The sequence below is a fragment of the Schistocerca cancellata genome, chromosome 10, assembly GCF_023864275.1.
Source record: "Schistocerca cancellata isolate TAMUIC-IGC-003103 chromosome 10, iqSchCanc2.1, whole genome shotgun sequence".
NCBI classification, from domain to species: Eukaryota; Metazoa; Arthropoda; class Insecta; order Orthoptera; family Acrididae; genus Schistocerca; species Schistocerca cancellata.
Genome location: NC_064635.1, coordinates 12,695,927 through 12,715,231, shown reverse-complemented (window position 1 = coordinate 12,715,231; position 19,305 = coordinate 12,695,927).

Below are 19,305 nucleotides of genomic sequence, written 5' to 3'. Positions count from 1 at the left end.
CTTCAGCACCATATGATTTAATTCCCTGCCTTTGTTCTCCTTTAGTTGATATTCATCTGATAGCATTGTTTCAAGAAACTATTCCATTAATCTGGGCTTCCATATTCTTTGCAGTCTCTGAAAGAATTACAATGTCATTAACAGATTACTAAGTTTTAATCACGAATAGGTTACAACCTTGTCTTACACTCTTCTCAGTCACTATTTCCCTTTTATGCCCATCGACTCATACATCTGCATTCTGGTTTCCGTACAAATTTTAAATTATCATTCACCTATATTTTATCCCTTCTATTGCAAATTACAATGAACATATTCCAGTCAACTTTTTCAAAAATATCCTCTGATTCTGCAGATGCTACTCTCTTAGGTTTGCCTTCCTTTAAGCAATCTTATAACTCGTAGGGACAGCATTGGCTCGGATGTTCCAACATTCCTCTGCAACCCAATTAATCATATCTGAAGTCGCCTTCTGCCAGTTTTTCCATAGCTTTGTAAATAATTCCAGTCAATATTTCGCAAGAATTACATATCAGACTGATGATTTGGTAATCTTAACAACTATCAGCATCTGCCTACTTTGGAGCTGGAATTGTTACATCTTTCCTTACGTTTGAGGGTATGTCGCCTTCCTCATGCATCTTGCACACTAGATCGAATAGTTTTATCACGGATGGCTAAAGATTTCAATAATTCGAAGGGAGTATCATCTACGCTAGGGGTCTGGTTTCCATTTAGGTCTTTCGATAGTCTGTCACATTCTTCACGCAGTATCATATTCCCCCCCCCCCCCTTATCTTTATTTATTCCTCTTTACCTTTTTATATTACTGCCTTCGAGTGCATTTCCCTTGTATAGCACATCTCCATAATCCTTCCACCTTTCGTCTGTTACTAAGTAGTGACTTGCTGTGTGCTCCCTTGATATTCACGCTATTGCTTATCCTTTATCCAAACGTTTATAAGCTGAGTCTATCTTTCCACTAATTACCCATCTTCCTATATCCCTGCATTTCTCGTCTAGCCATTCCTGCTTTGTCATTCTACACTTCACGTCACTCTAAATTGTAGGGGAAAGCTGCTTGAAGTGGACACACTAGGAAAACCGTTGTTCTCCTGTGACACAATGTCGTAGATTAGCTTAGGCCATATACATCTACAAACTGAACACATTATCTACTTATAATAAGACAACTGTATCATTATTCAAATCCTCATTTTGCAGCAAAAAAGTGAGCTTCAGTGATAATCTGCAAAATGTCCACTTTTCCTGGTAGGTAGGGGAAAGAGATCAGAGACAGAGAAAAAGAAAAATATGATTCAGATGAAGCGGAATCTGGTTTCCTAAGGGTTATGTCTGGTTGTCTCTTTCTGTATTATGCCACCCAGAATTTGGCTGCATTTTTTTCTCTTTGTTGAATGGCGGTAGTAGATTATTCCGATAACCAATCTGAATGCCAAGTGACATAAATCAGTTACTGATATGCCCTAATATCTTCGTTCCATGTCAAAGCGATGTTTAAGGAACTGTTCCTCTTGCTATGGGTCAATACACACCTCAAGAAACATCTAAATCACCTTGTTATCTCAGTAGCATCGCAATCTTTTTTTTTTTTTTTTAAGAACTTTCCTTTCAAGTGCGTATCTTGAGACACTGAATAGTTCTGCTGCTGTAGCAGAAGGGAAATTTTTTCTTCTTACGCCTTCCAAGGCCAGTTGCTTCGAAATCCCAAGATTCTAGTAGCGAGTTTTTAAAATAATTGGATGGCAACCCAACATGCACCCACAATTAGACAACATGGCTTTTCACCATGCTGTTAATACACTAATGTCGTAGTACACTTACTTCATGAAATATTGTTGTCCTATTAGAAACAGTCACTGTGTTGCAGGTGAATTTAAATTCGACCTTTAATTGACTATATTAATGTCGCCCCGTATTTTTGACGTAAAAGGAGCACTTCCCACCAAAACAATGATAAAGGGATTCGATTTACTACGAAATTAGGGAAGACACTCAAGGGACTCAGATTATTACATGTAAATGCAAACGAAATTGTTGTAACAGTCACTGATTATAATAAACTATTACCTTGGCAGATTAGTGATCTGGAATGTGGTTCAAATGAATGCATATCTGCATAAACGTTTACATTCGTGAAGGTCGTATTGTAATTGCTGAAGGTTAGTGGTTCAAATAACTCTGAGCACTATGGGACTTAACATTTGTGGTCATCAGTCCCCTAGAACTTAGAACTACTTAAACCTAACTAACCTAAGGACATCACGCACATCCATGCCCGAGGCAGGATTCGAACCTGCGACCGTAGCGGTCACGCTGTTCCAGACTGAAGCGCCTAGAACCGTACGGCCACACCGGCCGGCGAAGGTTAGTGCAGAACGATAGAACACACCACAGGAGGGAACGCACTTGTATCTATTGGTAGAGTGGAAATCATATTAATCCTCTTACAACAAACAAGTGTTAATAATTAGGAATGAAGTTATAGAACATCGTTAAAAATGACTCGACTTTCCCTAGAAATCACCTCAGTGTTGCGGCTCGATCTAAAATACCAACGATTTCCAATTAGTTGCCGAGGTAGTGACGAAATCAGAAATTGCAACTGTGCCAACAACGTGTGTGTGTGTATGTGTGTGTGTGTGTGTGTGTGTGTGTGTGTGTGTGTGTGTGTGTGTGTGTGTGTATGTCTCTTGTCTCCTAGGTGAAGTCTGCCCATCAAGACACTGAGATCTGAAAGTTGCCCGGGAAGGTGCCTAGCTGTCAAGACGATTTAATAGGAAATACACAACTGGCCATTAAAATTGCTACACCACGAAGATGACGTGCTACAGATGCGGAATTTAACCGACAGAAAGAAGATACTGTGATATGCAAATGATCAGCTTTTCAGAGCATTCACACAAGGTTGGCACTGGTGGTGACACCTACAACGTGCTGACATGAGGAAAGTTTCCAACCAATTTCTCACGCACAAACAGCAGTTGACCGGCGTTTCCTGGTGAAACGTTGTTGCGATGCCTCGAGGACGAGAAATGCGTACCATCACGTTTCCGACTTCGATAAAGGTCGGATCGCAGCCTATCGCGATTGCGGTCTACCGTATCGCGACACTGCTGCTCGCGTTGGTCGAGATCCAATGAATGTTAGCAAAATATGGAATCGGTGGGTTCAGGAGAGTAATACGGAACGCCGTGCTGGATCCCAACGACCTCGTATCACTAGCAGTCGAGATGATAGGCATCTTATCCGCATGCCTGTAACGGATCGTGCAGCCACGTTTCGATCCCTAAGTCAACAGATGGGGACGTTTGCAAGACAACAACCATCTGCACGAACAGTTCGACGACGTTTGCAGCAGCATGGACTATCAGCTCGGAGACCATGGCTGCGGTTACCCTTGACGCAGCATCACAGACAGGAGCGCCTGCGATGGTGTACTCAACGACGAACCTGGGTGCACGAATGGCAAAACCTCATTTTTTCGAATGAATGCAGGTTCTGTTTACAGCATCATGATCGTCGCATCCGTCGACATCGCGGTGAACGCACATTGGAAGCGTGTATTCGTCATCGTCTTACTGGTGTATCACCTGGCGTGATGGTATGGGGTGCCATTGGTTACACGTCTCGGTCACCTCTTGTTCGCATTGGCGGCACTTTGAACAGTGGACGTTACGTTTCCGATATGTTACAACTTGTGGCTGAACCCTTCATTCGCTCCCAGCGATACCGGACATTTCAGCAGGATAATGCACGACCCCATGATGCAGGTCCTGTACGGGCCTTTCTGGATACAGAAAATGTTCGACTGCTGCCCTGGCCAGCACATTCTCCAGATCTCTCACCAATTGAAAACGTCTGGTCAATGGTGGCTGAGCAACTGGCTCGTCACAATACGCCAGTCACTACTCTTGACGTACTGTGGTATCGTGTTGAAGCTGCATGGGCAGTTGTACGTATACACACCATCCAAGCTCTGTCCGACGCAATGCTCAGACGTATCAAGGCCGTTATTACGGCCAGAAGTGGTTGTTCTGGGTACTGATACCTCAGGATCTCTGCACCCAAATTGCGTGAATATGTAATCACATGTCAGTTCTAGTATAATATATTTGTCCAATGAATACCCGTTTATCACCTGCATTTATTCATGGTGTAGCAATTTTAATGGCAAGTAGGGTAGCTTTCTGCAGTGCGCTTATCACAAGGAAAACCTGATTCTCTGCGTTTTTCTCGTGTAGTCTAATTTTGATTGCTGAACGATAAATATTGTGAGTACTGACCAGTAAGAAGCTGTCTTAAAGGATCCGGTGTTCCTCCCTTATTCTCATTTCAGATATTAATCAGTTACAAAAGTAATTGCGTCTGCCACTCCAAAACTGTGTCATACTCTCTCTCTCTCTCTCTCTCTCTCTCTCTCTCTCTCTCTCTCTCTCCCCTCTCTCTCTCGGTCTCTCTGTCTCTCTCTCTCTCTCTCTCTATGTGTGTGTGTGTGTGTGTGTGTGTGTGTGTGTGTGTCTATATTCGAATTCTCATCAATCATGGTAAGCAGTGTTGTGTTTCTTACTCCCACTTCTAAATTATCTAGTGTAACCGCTGCTAGGTGTTCTTATATTTGGTTAAAGATTCAGGCTTGTGTGACCTGGGTGTGGCGTCAGTGTCTCACAATTTTCGAAGGAGCCTAAACTTCTCTGTTGCCATTCACCTTTCTAAGAAGTTATCTTAACAGAGCACGTATTTTGACGATTTCTGACTGCTTGCAATTCCATCCACAATTGCTGGTCTTCCGGGATTCTGCCAAAATGCCACACAACCTTTGACCACACACAGCTCGTTAAACAAATGTCTCTTTGTCCCCACACACCTTGGAGGTGAAATCTACATCGTGACTTTGGCGCTCCCGGCGCCAAGGCGACTTCTTTCAAAGCACTGTCCAGTCTGACCTCTTGCCTTGGTGCCTTACTGGTGCAACTGATCCTTCGTCCAATTCTGCTGGGGGGCTGTTTCGATGACGGTTTTTACGATCCATCATGTATCTCCTCTCCTGCAGCCAAGTACAACTTGCTTTCATAGAGGCTTCTTATATAGGTGCACATACCGTTCGCCGCGCGGGATAGCCGCAGGCTCTAGGGCGCCTTGTCACGGTCCGTGCAGCTTCCCCCGTCGGAGGTTCGAGTCCTCCCTCAGGCATGGGTGTGTATGTTGTCCGTTGCGTAAGTTAGTTTATGATGATGATGATGATGTTTGGTTTGTGGGGCGCTCAACTGCGTGGTTATCAGCGCCCGTACAATTACCCAATCTTTGCTCAGTCCAAATAAGTTAGCTTAAGTTAGATTAAGTAGTGAAAGGAGGGTATAAGACGAAAATCAACAAAAGCAAAACGAGGATAATGGAATGTAGTCGAATTACGTCGGATTATGCTGAGGCAATTAGATTAGGAAATGAGACACTTAAAGTAGTAAAGGAGTTAAGCTATTTGGGGAGCAAAATAACTGATGATGGTCGAAGTAGAGAGGGTATAAAATGTAGACTGGCAATGGCAAGGAGGGCGTTTCTAAAGAAGAAAAATTTGTTAACGTCGAGTATTGATTTAAATGTCAGGCAGTCGTTTCTGAAAGTATTTGTATGGAGTGTAGCCAAGTATGGAAGTGAAACGTGGACGATAAATAGTTTGGACAAGAAGAGAATAGAATCTTTCGAAATGTGGTGCTACAGAAGAATGCTGATGATTGGATGGGTAGATCACATAACTAATGAGGAGGTATTGAATAGAATTGGAGAGAAGAGAAATTTGTGGCACAACTTGACTAGAAGAAGGGATCGGTTGGTAGGACATGTTCTGAGACATCGAGGGATCACCGATTTAGTATTGGAGGGCAGCGTGGAGGGTACAAATCGTAGAGGGAGGCCAAGGGATGAATACACTAAGCAGATTCAGAAGGATGTAGGCTGCAGTAGGTACTGGGAGATGAAAAAGTTTGCACAGGATAGAGTAGCATGGAGAGCTGCATCTAACCAGTCTCAGGACTGAAGACCACAGCAGCAACAACAAGTTGTGTGTAGGCTTAGGGACAGATGACTTCAGCAGTTTGGTCTGATAATACCTTACCACAAATTTCCAAATTTCCACATACCGTTTAGTTCAGGAAATTGTAATCTACGTATAGGATGAAAACTATTGGACTATATTAAATAAAATGGTCATAATGTCTTATAAACGGTTTGCATTAGGACGTTCAAACTGCACGGTTGGCCCCAGGACATGGTGGGAATTAGTATGCACATGCATGGTTTGCTTTAATGACGAGGCCCACTTTCATTTGGATGGCTTCGTCAATAAGCAGAACTGGCGCATTTGGGGAACTGACGATACGCGTTTCGCGATGGAGAAGCCTCTTCACCCTCAGCTGGTGACTGTGTGGTGTGCAGTGTCCAGTCACGGAAAAATTGGTGCGATATTCCTTGATGGCACGGTGACTACTGAACGGTACATGAAGGTTTTGGAAGATGATTTCATCCCCATTATCCAAAGCGATCCTGACTGCGACAAGATGTGGTTCATGCAAGATGGAGCTCGACCCCATCGAAGCAGGAGAGTGTTTCATGTCCTGGAGAAGCACTTCGGCGACTGCATTTTGGCTCTGGGGTACCCAAAGGCCACTGGCATGGACCTCGATTGGCCGCCATATTCACCGGATCTGAACACATGTGACTCCTTTTTGTGGGGCTATGTTAAAGGCAATGTGTACAGCAATAACCCCGAAGCCATTGCTGAGCTGAAAACAGCCATTCAGTAGGTCATCGACAGCATGGATGTTCCGACACTTCAGCAGGTAGTGCAGAATTTATCCACATCAACGCCAACGATGGCACGCATATCTAACATGTCATAACCTAAATCCGAATATCTGTAGTGACGTTTGAATAAAATGTGTTTACGACATAATTTGTAATTAGTTTACGTTTTTTCATGTAGTTAAATAATTGTCACCCTGTAATTAAACACTGGCAATCACAGGTATTCATTTCGATTTCATTTATGAAATAGAGAATAATTTATTCAGATTTGGTGCTTACTTTTCCAGTTGGGTTATTGGACAGTCTGGGAAAAATGGACCCATAACACTATCATCAATTCCATTCTCTTGAAAGAAGGTAAAAATATTACAAAATATACGTTCAGCCTGAGTGGACGTTTTCTCACTTTGCCCCTTTAGGAAACCGGCCAATGTGACTGATGGGGCACCATTACCATAAATTCAGTGTGAATACAAAATTGATAAACACATGATTGTGAAGGCTAAAAGATAACATTTTACCCCAATTATAGCAAACAGCTGACACAATGAATTATTTTCAAGGTGTGCAAATGAACTTGTCGCTCACCTTACATCAGACAGTAGTGGGACGACGCAGGTGCATATGCATTTTGTTAGTGCAGGTTGCCTACATCTCTTGTGACCGACAGGTCTTTAATGTATTGTTCTTCTAAGTGGACTATGACTCCACTCCAGATAATCCTTGCTTTTGATTGACAGGTTCTTAACCTGTTGTTCCCATACCCCTCCCCCTCCTTCCCCCACCCCCTCAGGAAACCCCCAATCCCCCCTGCCCTCCCCTTCACTGATTCAGGTACACTTTCAGGCCAGAGTTATTTGAATATCCCCCACTCACTCTTATCAATTGATAACCCTTCCCTACCAGGAAACTGATGGCTCTGTGCTGGAGAGGAAGTATCTCATGACAGGAAATTCAGTTACATACCAGAAGGTGTATTGCTTATTTACAACAAATTCAGTTTCAGGGGTTGGATTTCTCTTGTACATCATTCTCTGCTGATTGGTTCAAATGGCTCTAATCACTATGGGACTTAACATCTGACGTCATCAGTCCCCTAGACTTAGAACTGTGTAAAGCTAACTAACATAAGGAGATCACTCACATCCATGCCCAAGGCAGGATTCGAACCTGCGACGGTAGCAGCAGCGCGGTTCCGGACTGAAGCGCCTAGAACCACTCAGCCACAGAGGCTGGCTTGCTGTTTGGTAAGATGCAGATCTTGTAAGAGAGGTAATTAAATTTACTGCCACTAAACTCGCTGACAATACCAAAGACATTTCTTTGAACGGTTTTAAATGTTCGTGACTGGCCTGCAGCACCCTCCAAGACAATAAAACGAAGTGGTCACTTTACGAGCCCTGGGGCCCTATTCTGTTTCGTTCATACCGATCGGTGTAGTAAGTTAGTCTCGGTAGTGACGTCATTTTCAGATCTTCATCGAAATATCCTATTGAATAAGCTTCTGAGACTTGTTACCGAACAGTCCTCCCATCGATTTTACGAGGTTTTGGATTTCGGTCTGGCCCTGTAGATCGGTGAGCTGTGGCTTTTGTACACCTATAATTTATTTTAAACATATTCAGCGATTTTAGCTTTGGATTTAGTGATTGTGTTACTAAAGAATCACCAGAGGACGCATCCGGTTGGAAAGTGAGTTCATAATAGAATATTTTCCTTTGTTAGAAATATGGTTAGGTTAGGTTGTTACTGTGAATGATTACCAAAAAAAAAATGTTTTCGGTCGATATTCTCTCAAAATACGTGTTATTTTTATGCATATAAGAGTTTAAAGATCATTAAATATCAAGACATCGGCTAGGCTTATATATATTACATGAGTGTGAATTGATGTTACTAGTGCCTTTTGTGTACTTTTTCCTACAAATGGTTTAGTTAGTAACTATCGAAACGTGTTTACTGCTTTCAAGTAATAATGGAAAGTAATTATGTGAAGCCTGTATTGGAAACCTTCCAAACTATCACGCATTTATGAGTTACGCAGCACCGTTTGGCAACGAAGTCAGCGTACATTCCTCTACAGTCTACACAATACTGAAAGAATTGAGCACAGCGTGTTTGTTGTTTGGCGTGGCCAAGTGATTAGCGCTCGGGAATGCGATATGAAAGGACGCGGGTTCGCGCATGGATGGATCCTAAAAAATGTTTTTTCCCTCTTCGTATATGGAGCACGTTCTGAGACATTGTTATTCATGTAAATTAAGATTTTTCTGCAATATTCAGTATTACTTACGTGTAAGAGCGCACTTCCTCAGTAATGATTTTGTGGTTTCTGTGCGTTTAAAATAAGAAATATGAAATTGTTGGAGATGAAATTGCTGAGAGTGAAACAACCGACAGTGAACTTTATATTTTTTCTTGTCAGAAATAATTCACCGTTTTTTTCCGAATATGTAGCGATTTCCGAGTATGCGATTAGACAGGAATCTAAGAGCACAACTTAAGCTACTGGGAATGTAACTAGCAGCAGTCATCTTCATAATCTTGCTTGTCACAAGTGCTTATCTGCGATCGAATCGTCAACCTCAGTAGACAGAGATGAAAGAACTCTGCCGTAATATTTTTAGACTGTAGCACCATATACGAAACATTTTCGTTCATGAGATGGCAATTGCTTTTAAGACCCAAATCGTTGACGTATCACATAGGCAAGTGGGCTACTTAATTATTTTGATCTCTAGAAGCGAGTAATAACCACATTTTGCTTACCTTCTTATTCTTTGAAACTGTCAGAATCAATTTTTCGGGTGTTTTCATAGATGTATTAGTTCAGTGTGGTACTACACACTATTCTTAACTCATTTTCCGAAACGTAAAACCCAAAACACCGTGTCAATGTGAATGGGAGTAAGATGACATAATGCGGCATTAAGACAATCTGCAGAATACAGTCTAATACGCAATCGTTATTATGCATGCATGAAACATGTGGTCAGAGAAACTGTAAAAGGAATTTATGCGTTTCAGCTGAGAATCATGGAAATGGATGTACTGCGCCTGATACTGTTAAGGAGGAGGCGAGGGCGATGGAATGCGGCGTCATGCGTTATGGCAACGTAAACGCAATTTTCGGTACTTGGAAGGATAGCGCGCCTGTGTCGTCTGCTAGCACCTTTGTGTTCGTGGTGCTGTGCGTGCTGCAGTGCGCATGCGCGGATCTGCGGCCGCTGGCTTTTGATTGGCTTGCGCGACGCGAACCGACAACAGCGCTTCGGTTCTCTAGACCCGAACGGTATCGCTACCGAGATGCATACTGAATAACGCAGGGGCTGTAATTCGAGTACTAGACCGTTCGGTGCTCTTGCGTACCGAAACGATCGGCACAATGGCGGAAAGATACAGAATAGGCACCCAGGTCACTGTAGGCATTCTTACCTTACAGCTGTGTAGAGTCAAACCAATGGTTATGTGTGTAGAGTTAATATGGCCTCTTGTAGTCACTAGAGGAGTCGCTAAAATCTAACTAACTATGTAACAAAACGGAGAGAGAAATACGTACTTGACAATTTTACGCGCCACATCGAGCACGGGTGATACCTCGTGGCAGTGTTTTTTTTTTTTTTTTTTTTTGCCACCCACAGTGCCAGCGATACTGTAGCAGCGAGAAGCCGCGGCGCCGCTCCTAGGCAGTGAATTTCCAACAAGCGGCCGTAAATTTCCCTTACCGGGCCGTTAATGACCGCGACAAATCGAGGCGGCCGGGCAGACAGCAACAGCAGACACGGCAACGGCGGACAGCAGACGGCGGACAGCAATTTACACGAGGGGTCTTCCCCCCCCCCCCCCCCGCCCTCCTGACCAGGGCTCGGCCTGGTTTATAGGCCCGCTCGCGCTTCTCCGGCGGCCGCCGCCGCCGCCGCCGCCTCCATTAATAAAGAGCGCCCATAAAACGGGGAGACCGTATCATCCGCGGAGCACTTCGTTAAACTCGCTCCGGGGTCGGCCCGGCGGCTGAATATCGCCATTATACCTCGGCGGGGGCCGCCCCTGCAAATCCCGCGGTAATAAATTCTTACCTGCCTCACCTGCCCGCCGCGCGCGCTAGCTAAAGCCCCGCTGAAGTTTCGCGCCGGATCTCCGCCCCCCCTCTGCTCTTCCGATTTATTTACGAGTGCCCTCTTCGCAAATCGTTAAAGCTCTGCCCCGGCCACTGTGTTGCAGTACTAAGGACGACTAGTTTCCTGGAGAGACAAGGGAGGCTCCCTTACCTCATCACACTGCTCCATGATAGGTGGCTCTGACGTGTCGTGGCCGACCGGTTCTGGGCGCTTCAGTGTGGAACACCGCGATCGTTACGGTCGCAGGTTCGAATCCTGCCTCGGGGATGGATGTGAGTGATATCCTTAGGTTAGTTAGGTTTAAGTAGTTCTAAGTTCTAGGGGACTGATGACCTCAGATGTTAAGCCCCATAGTCCTCGGAGCCATTTGAACTGTTTGATTTGAAGTGTTGTATTGCTGGGAGCGAGGTGATGGAATGTGATATTCCTGATTCGAACCTCGGTCACTCAGACGGCGTGCTCGTGTGGTAAATCACCTGCATCTACACTCCGCTAGCCACCCTACGGTGTGTAGCAAAGATTACTTTGTTTACCACTGTAAATTCCCCCTTTCCTTGTTCTACTCTCGAACAGCGTGCAGGAAGAACGTTTGCTGCCAACGCTCAACATCTCGACGAATCTCTCTAATTTTACCTTCACGCACTTTTCGTGTCATCTACACCTACCTGAATAAAGTCATGGTATACCTCCTAAAATCCTGAAAGACCTAATTATTTATTTCAAGTTTCTGCTACCAGTCACTTTTTATTTTATGCTTAATCTAACATAATGCAACGCGTTTCGAACATGTTCTGTTCATCTTCAGGCGTTTATACATACATACATACATATTGAGAAATGTTAGTCGGCCGCGGTGGCCGTGCGGTTCTAGGCGCGTCAGTCCGCCACTGCTACGGTCGCAGGTTCGAATCCTGCCTCGGGCATGGATGTGTGTGATGTCCTTAGGTTAGATAGGTTTAAGTAGTTCTAAGTGCTAGGGGACTGATGACCCTAGATGTTAAGCCCCATACTGCTCAGAGCCATTTGCACCAAATTTGAGAAATGTTACTTAAAAATAAACAGTCTTAAACTAGATTAATCTGGAACTCTTTGTCCATTGTTTTTTACTATGGCTGCTGGTGTGGTATTTGTGGGGAAGGAGGGGGGGCAGTCTATGGCTATAAATCTAAATCAGTGACGTCTTCTGCTGCTTTTCTTCCTTGTGGTTGACTATGTACGATATCACAGCCTGTGTAGGATGTAGACAGATTTGCATCAGTTATGTGTGACGAAAATAGTGTGAAAGGCTTTTATATGACAGTTGATCACTTACAATTTCATCATCTTGCTGCTTCGCTTGCATCACTGGTGTAACGGCGGAGCTGTTGATTGACATTACACTATTGCACATTGTATTTTGTCACTGATTGGCAACGTAGTTCACTGCACAAATTGCTTCGATCTTATACAATGGATATGACCCTTCTGGGCTGAAAGCAAGGGGAAACTACAGCCGTAATTTTTCTCGAGGACATGCAGCTTTACTGTATGGTTAAACGATGATGCCGTCTTCTTGGGTAAAATATTCCAGAGGTAAAATAGTCCCCCATTCGGGTCTCCGGGCGGGGACTACTCAAGAGGACGTCGTTATCAGGAGAAAGAAAACTGGCGTTCTAGGGTTCGGGGCGTGGAATGACAGATCCCATAATCGGACAGGTAGGTTAGAAAATTTAAAAAGGGAAATGGATAGGTTAAAGTTAGATATAGTGGGAATTAGTGAAGTTCGGTGGCAGGAGGAACAAGACTTTTGGTCAGGTGAATACAGCGTTATAAATACAAAATCAAATAGGGGTAATGCAGGAGTAGATTTAATAATGAATAAAAAAATAGGAGTGCGGGTAAGCTACTACAAACAGCATAGTGAACGCATTATTGTGGCCAAGATAGATACGAAGCCCATGCCTACTACGGTAGTTCAAGTTTATATGCCAACTGGCTCTGCATATGATGAAGAAATTGATGAAATGTATGATGAGATAAAAGAAATTATTCAGGTAGTGAAGGGAGACGATAATTTAATAGTCATGGCTGACTAGAATTCGAGAGTAGGAAAAGGGAGAGAAGGAAACATAGTGGGTGAATATGGATTGGGGGAGAGAAATGAAAGAGGAAACCGTCTGGTAGAATTTTGCACAGAGCATAACTTAATCATAGCTAACACTTGGTTCAAGAATCATAAAAGAAGGTTGTATGCATGGAAGAATCCTGGAGATACTGACAGGTTTCAGATAGATTATATAATGGTAAGACAGAGATTTAGGAACCAGGTTTTAAATTGTAGGACAATTCCAGGGGCAAATGTGGACTCTGACGACAATCTATTGGTTATGAACTGTAGATTAAAACAGAAGAAACTGCGAAAAGGTGGGAATTTAAGGAGATGGGACCTGGATAAACTGACTAAACCAGTGGCTGTACAGAGTTTCAGGGAGAGCATAAGGAAACAATTGACTGGAATAGGGGAAAGAAATACAGTACAATAAGAATGGGCAGCTCTGAGGGATTAAGTAGTGAAGGCAGCAGAGGATCAAGTAGGTAAAAATACATGAGCTAATAGAAATCCTTGGGCAACAGAAGAAATATTGAATTTAATTGATGAAAGGAGAAAATATAAAAACGCAGTAAATGAAGCAGGCAAAAACGAATACAAACGTCTCAAAAATGAGATCGAGAGGAACTGCAAAATGGCTAAGCAGGGATGGATAGAGGACAAATGTAAGGATGTAGAGGCTTATCTCACTAGGGGTAAGATAGATACTGCCTACAGGATAATTATAAAGACCTTCGGTCAAAAGAGAACCACTTGTATGAATATCAAGAGCTCAGCTGGAAACACAGTTCTAAGCAAAGAAGGGAAAGCAGAAAGGTGGAAGGAGTATATAAAGGGTCTATACAAGGGCGATGTATTTGAGAACAATAATATGGAAATGGAAGAGGATGTAGATGAAGATGAAAAGGGAGATACGATACTGCGTGAAGAGTTTGACAGAGCACTGAAAGACCTGAGTCGAAACAAGGCCCCCGGAGTAGACAACATTCCATTAGAACTACTGATGGTCTTGGAAGAGCCAGTCCTGACAAAACTCTACCATCTGGTGAGCAAGATGTATGAGACAGGCGAAATACCCTCAGTCTTCAACAAGAATATAATAATTCAAATCCAAAAGAAAGCAGGTGTTGACAGATGTGAATATTACCGAACTATCACTTTAATTAGTCACAGCTGCAAAATACTAACGCGAATTCTTGACAGATGAATGGAAAAACTGGTAGAAGCCGACTTCGGGGAAGATCAGTTTGGATTCCGCAGAAATGTTGGAACACGTGAGGCAATACTGACCCTACGACTTATCTTAGAAAATAGATTAAGGAGAAAGCTTTCGACAAAGTTGACTGGAATACCCTCTTTCAAATTGTAAAGGTGGCAGGGGTAAAATACAGGGAGCGAAAGGCTATTTACAATTTGTACAGAAACCTGATGGCAGTTATAAGAGTCGAGGGGCATGAAAGGGAAACAGCGGTTGAGAAGGGAGTGAGACAGGGTTGCAGCCTGTCCCCGATGTTATTCAATCTGTATATTTAGCAAACAGTAAAGAAAACAAAACAAAATTCGGAGTAGGTATTAAAATCCATGGAGAAGAAGTAAAAACGTTGAGGTTCGCCAATGACATTGTAATTCTGTCAGAGACAGCAAAGGACTTGGAAGAGCAGTTGAACGGAATGGACAGTGTCTTCAAAGCAGGGTATAAGATGAACATCAACAAAAGCAAAACAAGGATAATGGAATGTAGTCGAATTAAGTCGGGTGATGCTGAGAGAATTAGATTAGGAAATGAGACACTGAAAGTGGTCAAGGAGTTTTGCTATTTGGGGAGCAAAATAACTGATGATGGTCGGATTAGAGAGGATATAAAATGTAGAGTGGCAATGGCAAGGAAAGCGTTTCTGACGAAGAGAAATTTGTTAACATCGAGTATAGACTTAGGTGTCAGGAAGTCATTTCTGAAAGTATTTGTATGAAGTGTAGCCATGTATGGAAGTGAAACATGGACGAGAAATAGTTTAGACAAGAAGAGAATAGAAGCTTTCGAAATGTGGTGCTACAGAAGAATGCTGAAGATTAGATGGGTAAATCATATAACTAATGAGGAGGTATTGAACAGAATTGGGGAGAAGAGGAGTTTGTGGCACTTTACATGAAGAAGGGACCGGTTGGTAGGACATGTTCTGAGGCATCAAGGGATCACAAATTTAGCATTGGAGTGCAGCGTGGAGGGTAAAAATCGTAGAGGGAGACCAAGAGATGAATACGCTAAGCAGATTCATAAGGATGTAGGTTGTAGTAAGTACCGGGAGATGAAGAAGCTTGCAGAGGATAGAGTAGCATGGAGAGCTGCATCAAACCAGACTCAGGACTGAAGACAACAACAACAACAGCATGACCCTTCTCTAATTAATACCATGTCACAACAGATAAAAAATAAACTGAACAAACAACGTCAAATTACACTGACAACTGACAGTGCACTAGCAGTCAAATGTGTAAAAGTGCCATATCTTGGAATAGTATCTGATAAATTAGCAAGATGATTCAAAAACACAGAAGTAAAAATCAGCTTCAGCACGAACAACAACCTAAGTAGGAAGCTTATTCACAATGTAAAACCACCAGATACAAGTCTTGATGCATCTGGCGTTTACAAAATTACCTGCAACCCATGTAATAAACATTATATCAGCCAAACAGGCAGAAATTTTAGAATCCGATTCAAAGAACATTTAGACTGCTACAGGCTTGATAAATGTAACAAATCAGCTGTAGCAACTCACATTAATGACAATGGTCGCCCTTTGAAAATCGAAGATAACCTCGAAATGTTACACAAAATAGGAAAAAGTAAAAGAATGGATATCATGGAAGAAATGGAAATTTTCATACATAACACAAAGCATGGAGATAACATTCTTAATGAAATAACCGAACCAAAAACTCAAAATTCTTCAACAGTCTTAAGACAAAACTCAAAATTCTTCAACAGTCTTAAGCTAGTTCTAACTCAATAGATTCAAGATATGTCAATGGAAATAATTGACTGCAAATCTGTCAGTACCAAGAATATCGATACAAAACCTCGATAATCGATACAGACTGATATTCTACAGTCCGCCATCTTGTGTTGTGTATAACATCGAAGCAATTTGTGCAGTGACTTACGTTGGCATTCGGTGACAAAATATAATGCGCAATAGTGTAATGTCAATCAACAGCTCCGCCATTACACCAGTGATGCGAGTGAAGCAGCAAGACGATGAAATCGTAAGTGATCAACTGTCATATAAAAGCCTTTCACACTATTTTCGTAACACACAACTGATGCAAATCAATCTGCATCCGATATAGGCTGTGGTATCATACATAGTCAACCACAAGGAAGAAAACCAGCAGAAGACATCACCGATTTCGATTTCTAACCATACACTGCCCCCCTCATTCCGCCCAAATGCCACACCAGCCGCTAAAGTAAAAAACAATGGACAAAGAGTTCTAGGTTAATCTAGTTTAAGACTGCTTATTTTTAAGCAACATTTCTCTATATGTATGTTTGTTTGTTTGTTTGTGTGTATGTATGTAAAAACGCCTGAAGATGAACAGAAAATGTTCGAAACGAGTTGCATTATGTTAGATTAAGTATAAAATAAAAAGTGACTGGTAGCAGAAACTTGAAATAAATAATTATCCCATACAGTCACGGTTCACAAACATAGCCGTTAAGGCTGAAAATAATTATGATTCAACCAGTGAAAGACCAAGATTCGCCAGGTGTACTGTTGTGTAGCATGAACTCAACAAGTCGTTGGAAGTCCCGTGCAGAAATACTGAGCGATTCTTGCTCTGCAGCGGTCCAAAACTGTGGAAGTGTCTGTACACGAATTGACTTTTCGATTATGTCCCATAAATGTTCGATGGGACTCTTGTCGAGTGATGTGGGTGGCCAACCATTCGCTCGAATTGTCCAGAATGTTCTTCAAATCAGTTACTTTTTGCGGCGTGCACTGCAGCTGTAGCGGTTATAAGCTAAGTACTGACAAACTTATTTGTGCTCTGTAATACAGTTATTAAATTTAATAGATTTCAGCGGTGTTGCATGCCGTTTGTGGCGAAATAACGACTTAATAAACTTTTTTAATCGTTCGCTCGCCGTGTTTTATAGAGTTTTCAGTGTGTTGAAGTCGTTTAGTAAATTTCGTGCTTTAGTTTTCAACTGAGTTTATTAATCTTTCTAGTGAAATATTTCAGTAAAATTTTAATTTAGTGTTTTAACTTCGCTTAGTGTTACAGTGGTCGTTTTAATTTTTTGGGTTTAGCTGATAATTTTGTGAAGTTTTGCTGGTATTGGTATCGGCTGTGTTGTAGTAGTATTAATATAAGTAGCTGCTTTCTCAGTAGGCAGATAATTTCGAGACCATTACTGTTAGTTCTTAAATAGTTCTACTGGTGTAACTGAACTTTGGTAACGTAGACGTATAGTTTTTTTCAGTAACTGTAATATTTTACCATGAGTGAAAAGTGTGGGCTCTGTCGTAACTTTCTGGATAGTGGATTACGGTGTTGGATTTGTTCAAAGTATTTTCATTGGGGGGAATGCAGTGGGGAAGCCAGTGGTCATTTTAGGGAGATCCTTTCCTGGGAATGTAGAATCTGTAGTAGAAACAAGTTAATAGAGGAGCAGGAGCGTAAGATCTGTGTCCTTCAGGTGCAGTTACAATGCGCAAAGGAGGAACTAGATACGTTGAGGAGGGTGAAGGGTGGTGGGGAGTGGGAACTGGCAGTTGGCAAGTAGGTAGCTAGGAAGAGGAGGTATTCAGACAGTTTTACTTTGCGTACATGCAATAGATACGACCAAATGTCAGAGTTGAGTGGAGAGGAGCCTCGTTTAGCCGTAGATGTAGGTAACTTGCAGCAGTCCTCAGCAATTACGAGGTCTAGGTTAGTTGCAAAGTCTGGCAGAAAGAAGGTTCTGCTGCTAGGCAGTTCCCACGGTAGAGGTGTGGGCCAGCAGTTGCAGGAAGTGTTGGGGAGTGAGTACCAGGTCACCAGCATTGTGAAGCCTAGTGCAGGGTTGGCTCAGGTGACTGAAAGCATAGGGGATTTATGTAAGAATTTTACGAAAGAGGATCAGGGAGTGATAGTGGGTGGAGCAGGGAACAGTCTCGATAGGGACGGGGAATATGATGTCAGTGGTGACTTGGTTAAGATAGCTACTCAAATTGGTGGCACTAATGTGCATTTCGTGCAACTGTTTCAGCGTCATGATCGGCCTCACCTTAATGCGGCTGTTAGGCGCGTTAATGTGGGGCTGGGCAGGGCACTGATGGCGGAGGGCATGGATCACATCTCAGTGGTGCCAGTTGGGTCTATCAGTAGATGGGGTTTCACTAGGCATGGCCTGCACCCCAATAGCTATGGGAAGGGGAGGCTGGCTAAGCTTATAGGTGATAGTGTAGTGGGTGGTGGTGGTGGTGGTGGTAGTAGTATCACTCATGGAAAAATTCCTGTAGTAGTTGGTGTTAGAGCTGCACCTTTTTTAGACTGAAGTCAGCTGATAGGTATACCTGCTTAAAGGAAGTGCCTCTAACTAAGGGCTTACCTCCAGAAGATGTAATGTTTCCAAGTAGAGAAGGAATTAGCATATTTCATCAAAATATAAGAGGTATTAGAAATAAAATTAGTGAACTGCTAAATTATTGGTATATCAGAGCACCACTTAAATAATTTGATAATTCAGAAGCTTCCTTTACCAGGCTACAGATTAGCTGGCTGTTTCTCAAGGAGTTCCTTGCAGGGTGGGGGAGTGGCTCTGTGCGTAAAAAACAGTATTTTATTTAAGTCCATAGACGTATCACGACACTGCACTGAACAAATAGTTGAAAGTTGTGCAGCATTAGTTGAATTTAGTGAAACTAAACTTCTAATTGCTGTTGTTTATAGGTCCCCTAACTCCCGACTTCAGAGCATTTTTGCTTAAGCTAGAGACGGTTCTTGATTCAGTTTGTAGGAAGTACCAGAAAGTTGTTATATGTGGTGACTTCAATATTAATTTTGTACATGATTGTGCAAGAAAAAAGATGTTGGTAGAGCTCCTAGATTCATATGATCTGATGCAAACTGTGTTTTTTCCAACTAGGGTGCAGGGGATCAGTAGCACAGTCACAGACAATATTTTTATTCATTCTTCGTTACTAGATGGGCATTCTGTTAGTAAAAGGATGAATGGCCTTTCAGACCATGATGCACAGATTTTAACACTAAAAGGTTTTTGTACTC